Genomic DNA, 15,286 nt, shown 5'->3' with positions numbered 1-15,286 from the left:
TCCATAATGCGCCGTAATTTGCGGCGCTTCTGTCTGACAAAGATGGCGTAAAAAGCGGCGTTTTGTATAATATTATTATCAGCCCCTCCCTTTTCTTCAAAGTTCTGCCCATCTAATGAAGCAAATGGAAAGACATATGTAGTAGATTGTCGATCTGAATGGCGAACTGCCTTAAGGGTTCTGTTTTTCTAACGTTGTTAGAAAGTGCTTGGACTTGATCGTGTCATATTTTTTATTTCTTCATTGGGCACATGTATCCCCCTTTTTCCTTTATCATATGGGTAGGCTATATAGAATGATTTTAGCCTCTGTTTACATTCATGTCTGTGAAATACATAGGATTTCCCAGCAAACTTACTTCAATAGGGCATTGGTCTGCGTGCACGGGCAACAGTGTCGTTAGGTCCGACCGTATTATTTTCTCTCTGTTTCGTTTCTTTTGTATTGGTCTTTTGGTGTGTGTCTTTTAAATTTTGGAAGACTACCCGGTAGCTGACAACTGATTGAATAGAAGGTGGTATATGCTACTTTTTACAGAAATGACAGCTGGTATAATAAGGCTTTAATGCGTGTGAGCAACTGTTTTAAGCCTGCTTACAGTGGCTGTTGTGGGTCCGTTTTTATTGCTCATTATAATGATTTGGGTAGGCCTAGGTAGATGCTTCACGATGTGGTCCATCTTAGAGCTTAGATTTAAACCCGACCATTTTTTTATATATTAACCGCGGCGCCAGATAATTTTTAACGCAGGTGCTGAGTGGGTGCTATATAGCCTATTATATATAAATAATATTAATACTTGAGCAAACTTTGGCCACTTAATATTTAATATTCAATTAATTGAATGATCACAATTATTAAATTGAACAAGCACAACATTCAGCATTCAATCAAATATTCTTAAAGATTTATTATTATTAATAATGTTATTTCAACTTAATATGTGTGTGTGAAACAAGCAATATGTGCATTTGTAAATCCGTTGACACGCATGCATTGATTTTTATTAATAAAGTGTTTTCTGACAGTGTCGGCTGCAAAGATGAAGTTGACCGCCATCTCTGAACGCGGCTATAGAGAGAAATGCACATAATGGATTACATGATCAGAGAGTAGCCTATTTCTTTTCGTTTTGAATTGTTTCTTTTAAAGACATTTCAAGCTCTTTTTTTTAGATATATTTATCATATCTGTAAGGCATACACTGAGTTTCGGTTAATTTATATGATGAGATGCGCTCCAGTTCATGTGCAGTGCAATGACCGCGCCAGCGCCTCCATGTCATGATTATACTGACTGCTATATTTGCTTCTTATTTATTAAATTTTATTAAAATTAAGATACAATTTATACAAAACGAAATTCACTTTAAAGAAAGGCTTTCTAAACAAAACTTAATGAAGTGGTCAAAATCATGTCTGACCCACTTCATGTCTCCCGATATATTTTGCGCATCCTATGATGTAGCTCCTACTAATGCTGTACACTATTCATAATCAACATAAATGAAATAAAATAACAATAGCCTATAATAATATTTAAACATAAATATGAAACTAAATAAGAGTGGAGCCGCGATCGCTTGGGCCGTGAGCGATTGAGTGTAGTGCGCTGGCAAAGAGCAGATATTGAGCAGAGAGTCACGGTGAAAAGTAACTTGAAACTTGTTTTTTAAATGGGAAGTGTGTCTTTGTTCACCCTCCGCCTATCAGAAAATGTATATCTAATGCTTTATTACACAAAACGAAACTTGAAACATTATTACATTTCTATGACTATCACTTGGAGAATAGCCGATAATAATAAAAAAAAAAAATTATTACAGATGTAGGCTACATATTGTATTGCTATTTGGTATGTATTGTTTTTATCATTGTGTTGTTGGAGGAATTTAAAGTTTTTGTTTTATACGAAGTAGGCAATATGTAGCCAGCTAATACAATATTAGCAATGTTAGCAATATTAATGTCCATTTTAAGGCAATGGCCTTAAAGGAGATCCCATTAATGCTGTAACAATAAATATTAGGGGTGTGACGAGATCTCGAGATATTAAAACATGACATTAAAACGTGATATTTCCTGTTGAGGTGAAAAGCTGTCCCGTCACACCCCTAATATTTCATGATTAATATCATATGTTTAAATATGATGGTTTCATTATAAATATGGTGATTATCTCTAAGATGGACATCCAACATAAATTATATTAAACATCTGAATCTAGTCATGCCAACAAATGGAAATTATTTTTTAATTACCTTTAACAAAATATGAACAAGCCTTTGACTCAAAATATCACATTTTCACCTGCATCGTGAAACACGGATGTTTAGGAAAGAGCAGAAGAATGGTTTTGTGGTTTAGGAATATCAGCACTAACTCTTATTTCATATCAAATAAATTACTATCGATAAATGTATATTTTTAAAGTCTTTAGAAACTTTGAACTAAACATTGATATTGTGTAGTTTGTGATCCTCCATCAGCAGCTGCAGTTTCTCTCAGCTGTATCAGTGCAGTCACTGTGACGTCTGACTGACAGAGGTTTTTGTACGACTCTTTATCACTGTGTGAACACATTACCACTGCTGTGATAACTCTGACAGTAATAATCTCCTGTATCTTCAGTCTGGACTCCACTGATGGTCAGAGTAAAATCTCGTCCAGTACTTGCTGTTCCACTGCCACTGAATCTAGATGGAGTTCCAGTATAACGGCTGTTTATATAATAAATCAGGAGTTTAGGAGCTTCTCCAGGTTTCTGCTGATACCAGTATAAGTCATTGCTGTATATTCCTACATCTATATTACACTCTATTGTTGCTGTTTGACTCTGTTGGACAGTTTTAACTTCAGGTTGAGTCAGAGTCACTCCTCTGGATTCTGAAGAAGAGAAAAGATAAACTATTAGTGTTTAAAACTATTATAATCATATACTTTTACAAAAACACCAAAACCAGAGTCAGTTTTTACATCTTACCTTGAATAAACAGTGCAATGGTCCAGATGAAGATGTTGATTGTGTTCATTGCTGTAGTTTAGTCTTGTGTGATGATGAAGATTGTGTTCTGCTCTCAGTCATGAAGTGTTAAACTCACAGCACTATAAACACTCTCAGAGCACTGAAGCATGTGCTGACAATGCAAAGTGACTCTCTCTATTTAAATCATTATCCTGAAGACTGTAGATCAGTCACAAACACATTATCAAACAACTTCCTCATGTTGAGAAATGCCAAGCTATTATACACACATTTCTGAAGAGTCTATTGACAGAATCATACATATTATTGATTCAGTCATTATTAATATTTACATTGCTTTTATTTAACAACTGACAAGGAAACTATTGATTTGAAGACATTCATATTAAATATTGATATATTAATTATATTAAGTTGCTGTAAAACGTTGAATTTTCATATAGCTACCAGTCGTGCTTCAATAAGCACACACACTTCTCAAGATTTGTTAAACATAGTTTTCTTGACAGCATTGCTTTAACTGTGTACAAACATCAAACATTTGTTTCAAGTGCAGATTCACTCATAACCAAATGCAACATAGACGTTTCCTAAATGTGTGTTTAATATTTGACAGGGGACATTTGACAGACGTACAGTATGGCAGATGAAACTCTTAAAAATACATCTTCCAGATGAAAACACATCAGATAGCCGTGTGTGTGTTGAATGTGTGCTATAATGTCATCCATTTGGCCTAAGCTTTTGTCAACACTTTACATTACACACATAAATGCTTATTTTCCTAATTAACATAAAGATTTACATAAATGAAGATAATTTTTAGATTTTATTTGTCTATGGTTTAGTAGCCTTTTGATCACATAAATGACAGATCTAACATTAAATCTTGTTTGGATGTGTGACGACCCTGAGTCTCCTGATTCTATTGGTGCAGGTCGTGGGAGTTCCTGATTGGCTTTCCTCATGCTAATTGCTAATTAGTTAGAGTATATAAGAGTGCTATGCCTTGTTTGGGGCAGGCACTCTCTGGGGAAGCTCTCCTCAGGAGTGGCTCTTTCTTATGTTTTCTTACACATGTCTTACACATGCCTCAAGATTTTGTCATTTCTTTGTTTTCCCTTATTCCTAGACTTCTGTTTTTTATTATAATTTTTTGGTTGTGGTATATGTTTTAATTCAATAAAACTTGTATTGATTAACTCTCTGGGGCCTGAGGTGTTTTTGGGGCCCTTGAGATGTTTTGACATGCCCTGACATTTGTGTTTATTTCAGCTACGTACAACACACCATTGGCCAACATGTAATTTTGCTGTATTCAGCACAAACTCTGCTACAATAATATGTGAGCAAAATGGATGTACATGTTTGTATTTCATAGAAAAAAAAATATTATGCATGGTTAGTACGTTTTGGAAAAAGTTTTGTCACCGCAATAAGGCCATTTAACATATAGTGAATAGTTACTATTACTATTCTTGTAGGCTAGAATTTTTTTCTACAAAATGATGTGAAAATCATTCTGACCACTCTTTCACAAACAACAATATAACTATTTTAATTTTGCATGTCAGTTTTTGTGTCAGCACTGCTGTATGCGTGGACCATGAATATTAATGTGATTCACACCAGGGGTGTGACTAAAGACACTCCCCCCATGGCTAATGGGCCATCAAGGTGCTGTGAGGCAGCCTGAACAAAGAATGATGAACTAAGAATGATTCACTGATGAATAACAAGTAAAAAAGAACAGCATTTATTCAAAATAGAAATCTTTCCGAACAATGGAAAGACTTAAAGTTATTAATATCACTTCATACATCCTTTCCAAAAAAGAAAGAAAAAAAGACCAAACTTTTGTTTTTTTATAAAAAAATAATAATTTTATTCAAAGAATCATGAAAAATCTATCACAGGTTATAAAAATATATATTAAGCAGCACAACGGTTTCCCACATTGATTTAAAAATCATTGTCGTTTTCTGTGACACACCACAGAGCTCTGTTATAAGTTGCTCCATAAACTCTTTATGGGACAAGTTACCATGTAGCTCTTTGTGCACAATGAAAGAGTTGGTGGAAGCAATGTCCAAGAAGTGTAGAAAAATCTTTCTGTACCACTTCATGGTTTTGTGCTGTGTTGTGTAGCACAGTGTTGTGTATCAGCTGATCAGACAGATCAACGCCCCCCATGTGTTTGTTGTATTCAGTCACAGGTGCAGGACATGGAAATGTCTTTGTCCTCCATGTATCTTGTGTTTTCACCCTCCTCTGGGCAGTGTCTCCTGTATAAGCAGGATGGATGGTAGGCCTGCTGGTTAGCCTTGGCTCTCTTCGGGACAGGTGCTTGGACAAGTTCATTGTCACATCTGAAATATGTTTAAAAAAAAACAAAAAAAACGTGAGCATGCTGATAACACAATTAATGTGATGAAGCGACGAGTATTTTGTTTTGTGTGCAAAAAAACACAAAAAGAACGACTTTATTTAACAATTTCGTCTCTACTGTGTCAGTCTCCTACACTGTTTATGTAGTAAACACAGAGTTGCACTTCAACACCGGCTTACTACTGGCCGACGCTGTTCACGTAAGCACAATGATGCATGCATGTGATGCTGACGCAGGAGCTGGCCAACCAGAGGCCAATACTGAGCCGGTGTTTTGAAGTAGAACACGGAAAGGCAACGCTGTGTTTACTACGTGAACAGCATAGGAGACTGACATGGAAGAGATTCAATTGTTGAATAATGTCATTATTTTTGTGTGCAGAAAAAGTATTCTCGCCGCTTCATGGCATTAAGGTTGAGCCACTGGAGTCACATGGACTATTTTAACGATGTTTTGACCGCCTTTCTGGACCTTAAAAGTTATTAAAAAACCTTAAAAAACTATGGAGGGTCAGAAACTTGTCAGATTTGATCAAAAATATCTTAATTTGTGTTCCGAAGTACAGATATCGGAATGCTACAACATTAAAGTAACTGCTACAATTTTAAAAGTACATGCCTTATTCATGATTTCAAGTGTCTCATCAAGTTTCTTCCCAACAGCTCCTCCCGTCCTCCTGTAGAGTCTCAACAATTTAGGCGTGTATTCGTCCAACTTCCCAAAGAATGTGGACTGTAGTGGCTTCAGTGTGATCCTCCGGAATTCCTCCTCGATCTGAGAAAGAGATCAAGAGAGATGGAGAGACATCATGAGATACTGAAAGAAAAGAATTAGAGACACAGGGAAAGAGAAACAGATTACCAACTAGAAAAAATAACCCTAGTAATACACTAAGAATGACATTTAGGTGGCCTCATGTCTGGAAAGACAAAAATAGATTACCATGGCAATGGGAACTAATGCAATGGCAGACTTTGAGCAGCCAGCAACATATGGTGCATACACGTTAATAAGTCACGTTTTTTACAGGACTATAAATTTGTTCTGTGAAATGCAAAAAAACAAACAAAAAAACAAACAGGACAACTGGAACTTTGCCATTTGAAATGAAAACAACTTTTTGTCTGGCCCATGAGCTAACTGAGTTATTATAACTTTACCCCCAGTTTCCTCACTACATTTATTATATCATTTAAATGAAGTTTTATGTAACAAAGTTCGGGAGGAGCATGTTCAGGTAATCATCCAATCAGCACAAGAAGAAGCCAGTATAAATAAAGCCTTCCCTTACCTCCTGTCTCATGACTAATTTCTCAGCATCCCACCACCACCCCATCACCTCACTTCGGCTGGGTCTACTCATAGATACCATGGTCTATACATTCATAGGGGGGAGTACTCTGGGGTCGGGCCGAATTCCGAGCTCGGAGCCCTCCCCCCGGACAGCAAGCCAAATACGCATTATAATATTACATCAGATTTCATTAACATGTGAACTCGTGAAATATAATATATTGAAAGTTATATACCTTTATCCAATGTAGCCTACTTGTCAGGAGAATCACCTGGTAAGGACACAGTGTTATGGTTAGTAACTGACCAATGCAAGAAACCCAAATCATAGCAAATCATTTAACTATAACTATAATTAAAAATAGTTTCACATTTTCTTCTCTCCACAAACACTGCAGGTAGTTGATCTGCCGATCAGACAGCTAATTGTCTTCAGTTTCATATGAAATGTTTCTTTGTGTTTGTTTTCCCTCGGAGCTCAGATGAGAAAGTGTACAGGGAACCGCGTCATGAAGGCAGGACTATGGTCACGTAAGATGATTGACAGCTGTAAACTATGGAATTAATTTTGTGCCAATAATAATGAACGTAGCTTTTCAAGAAACTAATGAAAATATAAATTGAAACTGAATAAAATATCTTTGAAACTGAAAAAGAATAAATCGCAGGTACATTTTTTGACTTCGTTTTTAATACACTGCATGTTTTGCTAACTATTTCTCATATTTCAATTGCTGATCTGAACTTACAAATGCGCTCCCAGAGTTTTCGTTCGCCGTTCTGACACATATCTCTCGTGGGGGCGGGGCTAGTGTGTTCTCATTGGCTACTGAGTTTTTGATTGACAGCTTCTTCACCTGGGAGTGAAGACGTCAGTGGTGTGTTTATGTGTGGATGTGAGCGTCTGTAATCGCAGCTTGATATTAAGTTTATATCTGTATTTATTTGCTGCTACACTATATTGTTGAGATGATTTCTTATAGAAGGAATAGTACAGACGAATGATATCATTATCATTAGCCATCGTCGCTATCAGGATACTGGATAACGTTAGCCTACTCGTGGTAAGTCTGTTTTTTATTTAATTTTTTTATTAATACTATTTATTATACAGTACTGGCTGGTGGAGAGGTATTTTAGAGCTCAGTGAGAGCCCATAACATTATACAGCTGTGTTGTCTTTATTTAACTGTTAGCCCAATCATTACAGTGTTTATCTACATTCGGTTACAGTCTTCGATTATCATATTTCCCCCCAGCCACCCCAAACAACATTGGGCTAGAGTACTGTACAGTATCTGTACTGTAGCCTACACTACAAAAAGTACTGTATCAGTCAATGACCGATGCCATTGGACCAGAGCGCTGTCAATCACTGCCCGATTCAACTTTGGCAATGTAAAGCCTTTTTTTTTTACCATGCCGATAAAGCTATTTAAACCTTAATTTCTCAATTGCTGATTAATTTGCGATGCAGAGTTTTTGAAAGAGGAGAGACACGACTTGACCACAGACCACGCCTCTGTTCATAATATGTAAACACTCAATTATTTTGAAGTATCGCCCTGGTCGCAATATTTATTCTGATTACTTTGTGATAAAGATGACTGATAAAACTATTATATGTAGCTAGTATGAGTAACAAAATGCCTTTTCTGTGTCCATATTTGACTAATAATAATAATGCAAAAAATTGCACTTCAAATGAACATTTCTGAGAAAATTTTTTAATCTTTAATAGTCTTTAATAATAAATATATGTCCAAATTAAAAACTTAATACATGCAAGTTATTATGACTGAAAACATCCAGCAACTGGGGAATACACAGCCATGGATATATGTTTATATATAGGGCTATACAGCCATCTACTGGTTACACAACAGTATTACATATGAGAAATGCTGCATGACTCCGAGGTAAATATTTAGTACTGTAAAATCCCTTAAAACATTTATATAATTTGTTTGGAATAAATATTTTAAGTCTGCAACTTGTTACTGTATGTGGGAGTTCAAAGCAGTTTGTATTGTTAGATTAAAATACATTTCCTCACTCACTTTCCAGGGAGTGGAGCAACTTTTCCATAAACTAAATTGTGATGCTGACACAGAGGATGGAGTGATAGTACCAGAGATCCACTGTCCCTGTCAGACAATAATCTTACTTTGTTCAGACACATCAGCTTTGAATGACTGGGATCTTGATCTTCAGACACCTGATTTATTTTATTTTAATATAAACTAGCAAATATTTCAATTTCCTCTAGATTAAAACAAACACAGTTCACAAGTACACAAGACGTTGCACTTTCATAATAAGAATGTTGTCACGTTTTGGGTTTGTTCTGGTCATGTTTCTGTGTCATGTCTTGTTTCCATGTCTGTCATGTGATTCCCTGTTTGTCATGTGATCCTGCCATGTCTTGTCATAGGTTAATTGTCTGATCATTGTTCACAGGTGTCCCTTGTTTTGTCATTAGAATGTGTATTTAAGCCCTCATGTTTGCCATGTGTCTTTGTCAAGTATTGTTTCCTGTAGTCTGCTGTTGTGCAAAGTTCATGTTTATGCTTTGGTTTTTGTTTTCATGCCACGCCATGTTTTTGTTTCATGTTTTGTTTTAGTTATAATAAACTGCACATGGGTTCTCATCTCTCAACTTGCCTCCAGTGGATCCTTATTACAAATGTATTAGTCTATGCTGATCTTGGATTAGCATACCAACAGCATATGAATGTTAAGGGGATAGTTCACCCAAAAATAAAATTCTCACTTATTTTACCCTCATGCTGTCCCAGATGCATTTAACTTTCTTTCTACAGATAAACACAAATTAAGATTATAAGGAAAGTAATCCATCTCTGCGAGTCCTATAAAAACCACACACAGTGAGCGTGACGGTAATCCATGCGACCTCAGTGGATGAATCAATGCCTTCTGAAGTCAAACAATAGGCTAGATAAAAGAAATACTAATAATGTAAACTGTTTTAACTATTAAAAATCACTTCCAACCAACTGTCTTACGTACATGGGTTACAATCCACTTGTATTATGGACTCACAGAGATGGATTATTTCCTTAAAAATCTTTGTCTATGTTTATGTGAATAAGAAAGTCATAAATGTACATCTGGGATGGCATGAAGGAGTAAATGATGAGAGAATCCTCATGTTTTGGGTGGACTATCCTTGTACTGCTTGTGTCCAGTCACTGCTTTGTTACTTGAGGAACTGCTCAAAGAATCATTGCAACATTTAAAATGTATATGAATTTTTAAAATGTATTCTGTATTTGTAATTGTGCATTTTGTATAGTAATGTATATCATGAGAATACTGTGCATTACATGTATAGTATGCAGTTAATGTTTTGTGAATTCTGGTCTTTCCTGTCACAACATAATTGCATCCAAGACCTTCACTCTGATACTTGTGTATATGCTTTAGTGACAATAAAGAATGAACATTTATTTGAATTCATATTTTCAATTACATTCATTTAACTGGTTGTATAAGTCACAATTGAAACAGTTGATGATTGTTAAAATATATTTACAATTTTAAATGTTAGAAGATAGTGTTAATTAAATGAAATAACTAAATACAATTATACATTTAAAAAAAATGGCAACAAGAACATTCTTTGTGTGATGAACATTATTTGTAATGAAATGCCCTTTGAGGTCTGTATCTGACAGCAGGCCACGACTGTAATTTTCATATTGTTTAAATTCCTCTTATTTAAGTGATCATTAAATTTGATGGTGTAAATGTATATCATGCTAGTGTGGCAGAGCGGGCGTGGTTCAACTCAAATTGCTGTAATTTCCGACTACGCCACCTGGGGAATTTCACCCCAAGAATTTAATATAACCTCTAAGCTAAGGCACGCACAGGTCCCAATCACCATTGAGTCAGAGACATTAGTAATCGTACAAAAGTATTTTATTTAAGCAACATTCATAGTTAAAAGAGGCATTGACCAGCAATCACACTCATCTCAGTTGTTTACTTCTATCGTTGGCAGCAGAGGAACCTGGGCTTACCCGCAGGGGCAGTCTCGAGATATCACCCTTATGGAAATTACTCTATACACAGTGCACACACACTAATACACACTCAACGACTCATGTCAGAGAAGACCACGACACACAGTGAGGACGTCACCACCTAAATGGTCACTCGTCTGCCCCCGGGTGCCCAGGCCCTGCCAACAAACAAAAGAAAAAGACATCAAACAGTGATATGCAAAAAAGAACAAAATGATAATTCACTAATACAATAATCAAACCAAAATAAACATACAAATTCACTGAGAACAGAATTTACTGAAAACAGTTCACTCAAGACGATTCACTCGAGACAGTTCACTCGAGACAGTTCACTCCAGACGAGGCACTCGAGACCGTGGTGTCAGTTTACTCGAGTCAGTTCACTCGAGTCGGTTCACTCGAGTCGGAACACAAAACAAAACACAAAACAGATAAAACAGAACAGCAGCCGATGAGGAGCTGAGCAAACAGCAGTTTATGTCATGAAGCAACGGGCAGATAATTCTCATGCAGGACGCCGCTACTGCCCTTATCGCGTGCCTAAAAACAAAACAAAAAGGTGTTACGCCGCGATTCCCTCTCCCTTGGCTTCACGCTCGAGCAGTATACTCACAAAACATGCTGTCCCGGGATTACTATCCCCGAACTATGCGGTAGATGGAGTCAAATGTCTCCGACAAACTCGTTGACAGAAAGCGCAGATAGGTCTTACGCTACGTTAAACAGAGATTAGTCAGATTACCCGCTCAGCCAAAGCAAAACTTCATTTACAAGACACAGTCGCATACAAATGCCTCCCTTACCTGTCTCAAATGTCCATACTAAACTCTCCAGAAAGCACACAGACTGGCAAACAGCACTGACAGTGAATAAGCAGCTTCAATGATCTTTTTACGAGCAACACCTGACACTGCACTCCAACAAAAAGCAGCAGGGCGCCTGGGTGACGTCACGGCCCCAGATAGTGACGCACACTAAGGAACCGGTAACCCATGCTCTTATACGCACCGGATGCCAGGCCATTGGCCAAACCATAACAAGTAGGAGGGGTCATAACCCTTCCTGCTACACTAGCAATGAGTAGTGTGATGGCCATGGTTGCCAACCTTGATTACCTGGTTAAAGTGAAACTTTCTTGACGGCTGAATATATCACACACGTTTGCTAGTATTCTCTTTAAATTGTAACAGCTGAACCTAATCAGAGCCTAACATGCAAAATAATCATCAGGAATAAACAAATATTCTCAGAAAACATTGGACACTACAATATTTTAAGTATTATATACAGTACTTTAATGTAGGCCTACAATTACACCTGAATAGACTGAATAGATCTCTTGTGCTCCTAAAAGCTTCTGTCGACTAACTAGTAGCAGCAGGTTAATACAGATCAAAAAAAAAAAAAAAACATAACTTAATATCACTAAAATGAAATAGAAAGCTGCGCTTACAGACGCTCACATCCACACATAAACACAGCACTGACGTCTTCACTTCCAGGTGAAGAAGCTGTCTATCAAAACCTCAGTAGCCAATGAGAACACACTGCCACTAGCCCCGCCCCCACGAGAGAAATGTGTCAGAACGGCGAACGAAAACTCTGGGAGCGTAAGCGAAACTCCAGAAGCGTAAACGAAAACTTCAGAAGTGAAGCGAAACTCCAGAAGCATAAATAAAACTTCAGAAGCGTAAATGAAAACTCTGGAAGCGCATTTGTAAGTTCAGATCAGCGATTGAAATAGTTAGCAAACCATGCAGTGTATTAAAAACGAAGTCAAAAAATTTGCCTGTGATTTATTCTTTTTCAGTTTCAAAGATATTTTATTCAGTTTAAATTTAGATTTTCATTAGTTTCTTGAAAAGTTACATTCATTATTATTGGCACAAGAATAATTCCATAGTAAACCTCTAATGAGCGCTCTACCCATAGACCGTAAAAACTACCGTCCTACTCCTAATGCAAACCACGAAGAGAACAGACAGAGCACACTCTGGGCGCTCTTTCAGCTCTTCAGATCGCATAATTCAGTGGTAAATGGAGTATGCATTCTGGTTAAATAAAAAGGATCTTACTCTTTAACAAACAGGTTGACTTCTGTAGGGATCCTTTTCATAATGTTGTCAGACACTTTGAATAATAATCTGAGCATGTCAGTGGCAAATAAGCAGGTTTTGTGGATGTAAATTAAAGCTACGCAATTGCCCATTAACGTAACTTAGGCCTACAGTTAACTGTTTCGCCTCTGCAGACTGCAGCGGTCTTGCATAGCCTAATGGACCGATTTAAAAGATTGTTGTTCCCATCAGTCACTTAAACACAAAAACATATTTTTTAAAGAATAAAATAAGACCCAGATAAAAAAAAAAAAATATATATATATATATATATATATATATAAAGACGTTACCCTACATTATTCATGGATGTTCTGAAAATCCATGTGCTTACACTAACTTACATGCCTTATTTTATTGCTGCATTATAATGTAAGCTTCAAATTACACTAGCAAACAAACTATTTTATCGCCACTTGCAAAGTTTCAATTAACGTTAGGCCTACCGTTACACGTAAAGCAACCTACCAGCGTAACCACATGGTAGGCCTATTAGAAAATCCATGTACAACAATCTTCAAATTACATTTAAAGCCTCGTTTTTGTATAACAATTCGGAAACTGTAAAGAATATACCAACCCAAGTAACATTAACTGTTAATTTGCTAACTTTATTCTTACCTTAAGTTCAGTCCGCGTGTTCGTCTTCGTCTTCATTTGGAATGAATTTCCAGACCAATGAAACAGGAAGGGGACTTTTTTTTTTTTTTTTTTTTTTTACTGAGTAAATAAAACAAGGTATTGTTTGTTGTGCGTGTGTACCTAAAAAGCTTGGCTGGGATTATTTGATTAATTTTGTAAAAGGAAAAAAATGCACATTGTCTTGTGTTTTGAACAAATGCAGATTAATTCAAAACTAGATATATTAATTTAAAGATACAAACTTAACATTTTATTGTTGATATCACACATTTTAATTACTTAACATTTACATCCACTCAGATTTATTTTTTTTCAGTGCTGTTTTGGCCGTCTGGGCACAAGATTCTCATCTTTGATGACCATTTTGAGTGTTTAGGTCTTTTTTCTTTTACAAAGTACCACGGCTGCCTCGATGGAAATGTATAACTGTTCCAAAAAAGTATTGTCCGGACCTCTAAAGTAGAGACCGGACTTCTTGGAACTTTAATTGAATACTTCTGAGTTATACAAACTGATCAGGGCACCATTTTTCTATCTAAATTGTGCTCTCAAGTTTTCAAGTCGCTAAATATTACACACCGTATATCTAGCGCTTATCATCCCCTAAGTCAGGGAATGTTAGAAAGGTTCCACCAGACCCTAAAAGCAATGTTTTGGAAATATTGCATTAAGACAGGAAACGAGTGGGATGAAGGGGTTCATTGCTTTTATTTTAAATTCAAGAAACTGTGCAGGAATCTCTCAAGCTTAATCCATCAAAGTTAGTCTTCGGGCATACGGTGAGACGGCCTCTGAAAGCTCTGAAAGAGAGGATGTTAGGCATTGAGAATGATGAAGAAACAAATGTGCTAGATTATGCAAGTAAGTTCCTTGAACGACTGCAGAAAACTTTCTCTAAAGTTCAGGGGGGGAATAAAAGTGCGTTATGACAAACGTGCTGTGGATAGATCTTTTGCAGTTGGTGATCAAGTATTGGACTTACTTCCCATTCTTGGATCTGCATTATCTGCACGATTTTCTGGACTATATGAGATCCTAGAGAAAAAGAGTGAGACAGATTTTACAAGTGCTTCAACATTATATTCAAGTAAGTAATGCTCAGCCAATTAAACAGCACCCTTATAGGATTAATGCTGTTAAAAGAGCTGTAATGAAACAGGAGACTCAGTACTTGTTGGAGAAAGGATTGGCCAGTCCTAGTGTTACTCCCTGGAGTTACCCGTGTCTCTTAGTGCAGAAATCAGAATCAGACAGCCAGTAAACTTGACCTACTTAAAGGATACAAATATTTCACGAGAGGTGGGAGTAAGTCACACATGTGCAAGTCACAAGCAAGTCTCAAGTCTTAACCTTCAAGTCTCAAGCAAGTCCAAGTCAATTTTGTGAAAAGCAAGTCAAGTCAAGTCAAGTCACTGCTTTATGTCAAGCAAGTCAAGTCAAGTCGTAACTTGGGTCACAAGTCACTGGCAAGTCATACAAACGTTTGATGATTTCACTGAATTTATATATTAAAATAAGTTAAAACTACATAAGCTGTGGACTATGGTTTTATTTGCAACATTTTTTTTTAAATATGCATTTCCACATACAGCTGAGTGGTTACTACGATAAAAAAAAAAAAGAAAAATAAATACAATTTCAAACTACATAGCCTAAAATGTAAATGTAACTGAAATTAGGCCAACATTAAAGCATGAAAAATAAATATGCCTCAAACATTGCATAAGACCATTAAAAGGTATTAAACAATTCACAATTCAAGTATAATGGTTCCTATGCCACCAAATGGCATTCTTCAAACTGGCATC

At 36.5% G+C, this 15,286-nt stretch overlaps 2 long non-coding RNA genes across 2 annotated transcripts; both read right to left on the bottom strand.

Moving 5' to 3' along the window:
- Window positions 1-5,954: 5,954 nt before the first annotated feature.
- LOC309490029 lies at window positions 5,955-13,501 on the bottom strand. Its single transcript, XR_014202581.1, has 3 exons — window positions 13,458-13,501; window positions 6,904-6,939; window positions 5,955-6,148 (listed from the first exon to the last, which is right to left on the bottom strand). It is a non-coding gene; the product is annotated as an uncharacterized lncRNA (long non-coding RNA).
- On the bottom strand, window positions 10,595-11,790 carry LOC309491006. The gene is made up of 2 exons (XR_014202908.1): window positions 11,523-11,790; window positions 10,595-11,432 (listed from the first exon to the last, which is right to left on the bottom strand). It is a non-coding gene; the product is annotated as an uncharacterized lncRNA (long non-coding RNA).
- Window positions 13,502-15,286: the final 1,785 nt, after the last annotated feature.

This window comes from Leuciscus leuciscus, assembly GCF_965113295.1.
Source record: "Leuciscus leuciscus genome assembly, chromosome: 25".
NCBI classification, from domain to species: Eukaryota; Metazoa; Chordata; class Actinopteri; order Cypriniformes; family Leuciscidae; genus Leuciscus; species Leuciscus leuciscus.
The sequence above is the reverse complement of the archived record's forward strand: the minus strand, read 5'-3'. Positions and strand labels throughout refer to the sequence as shown.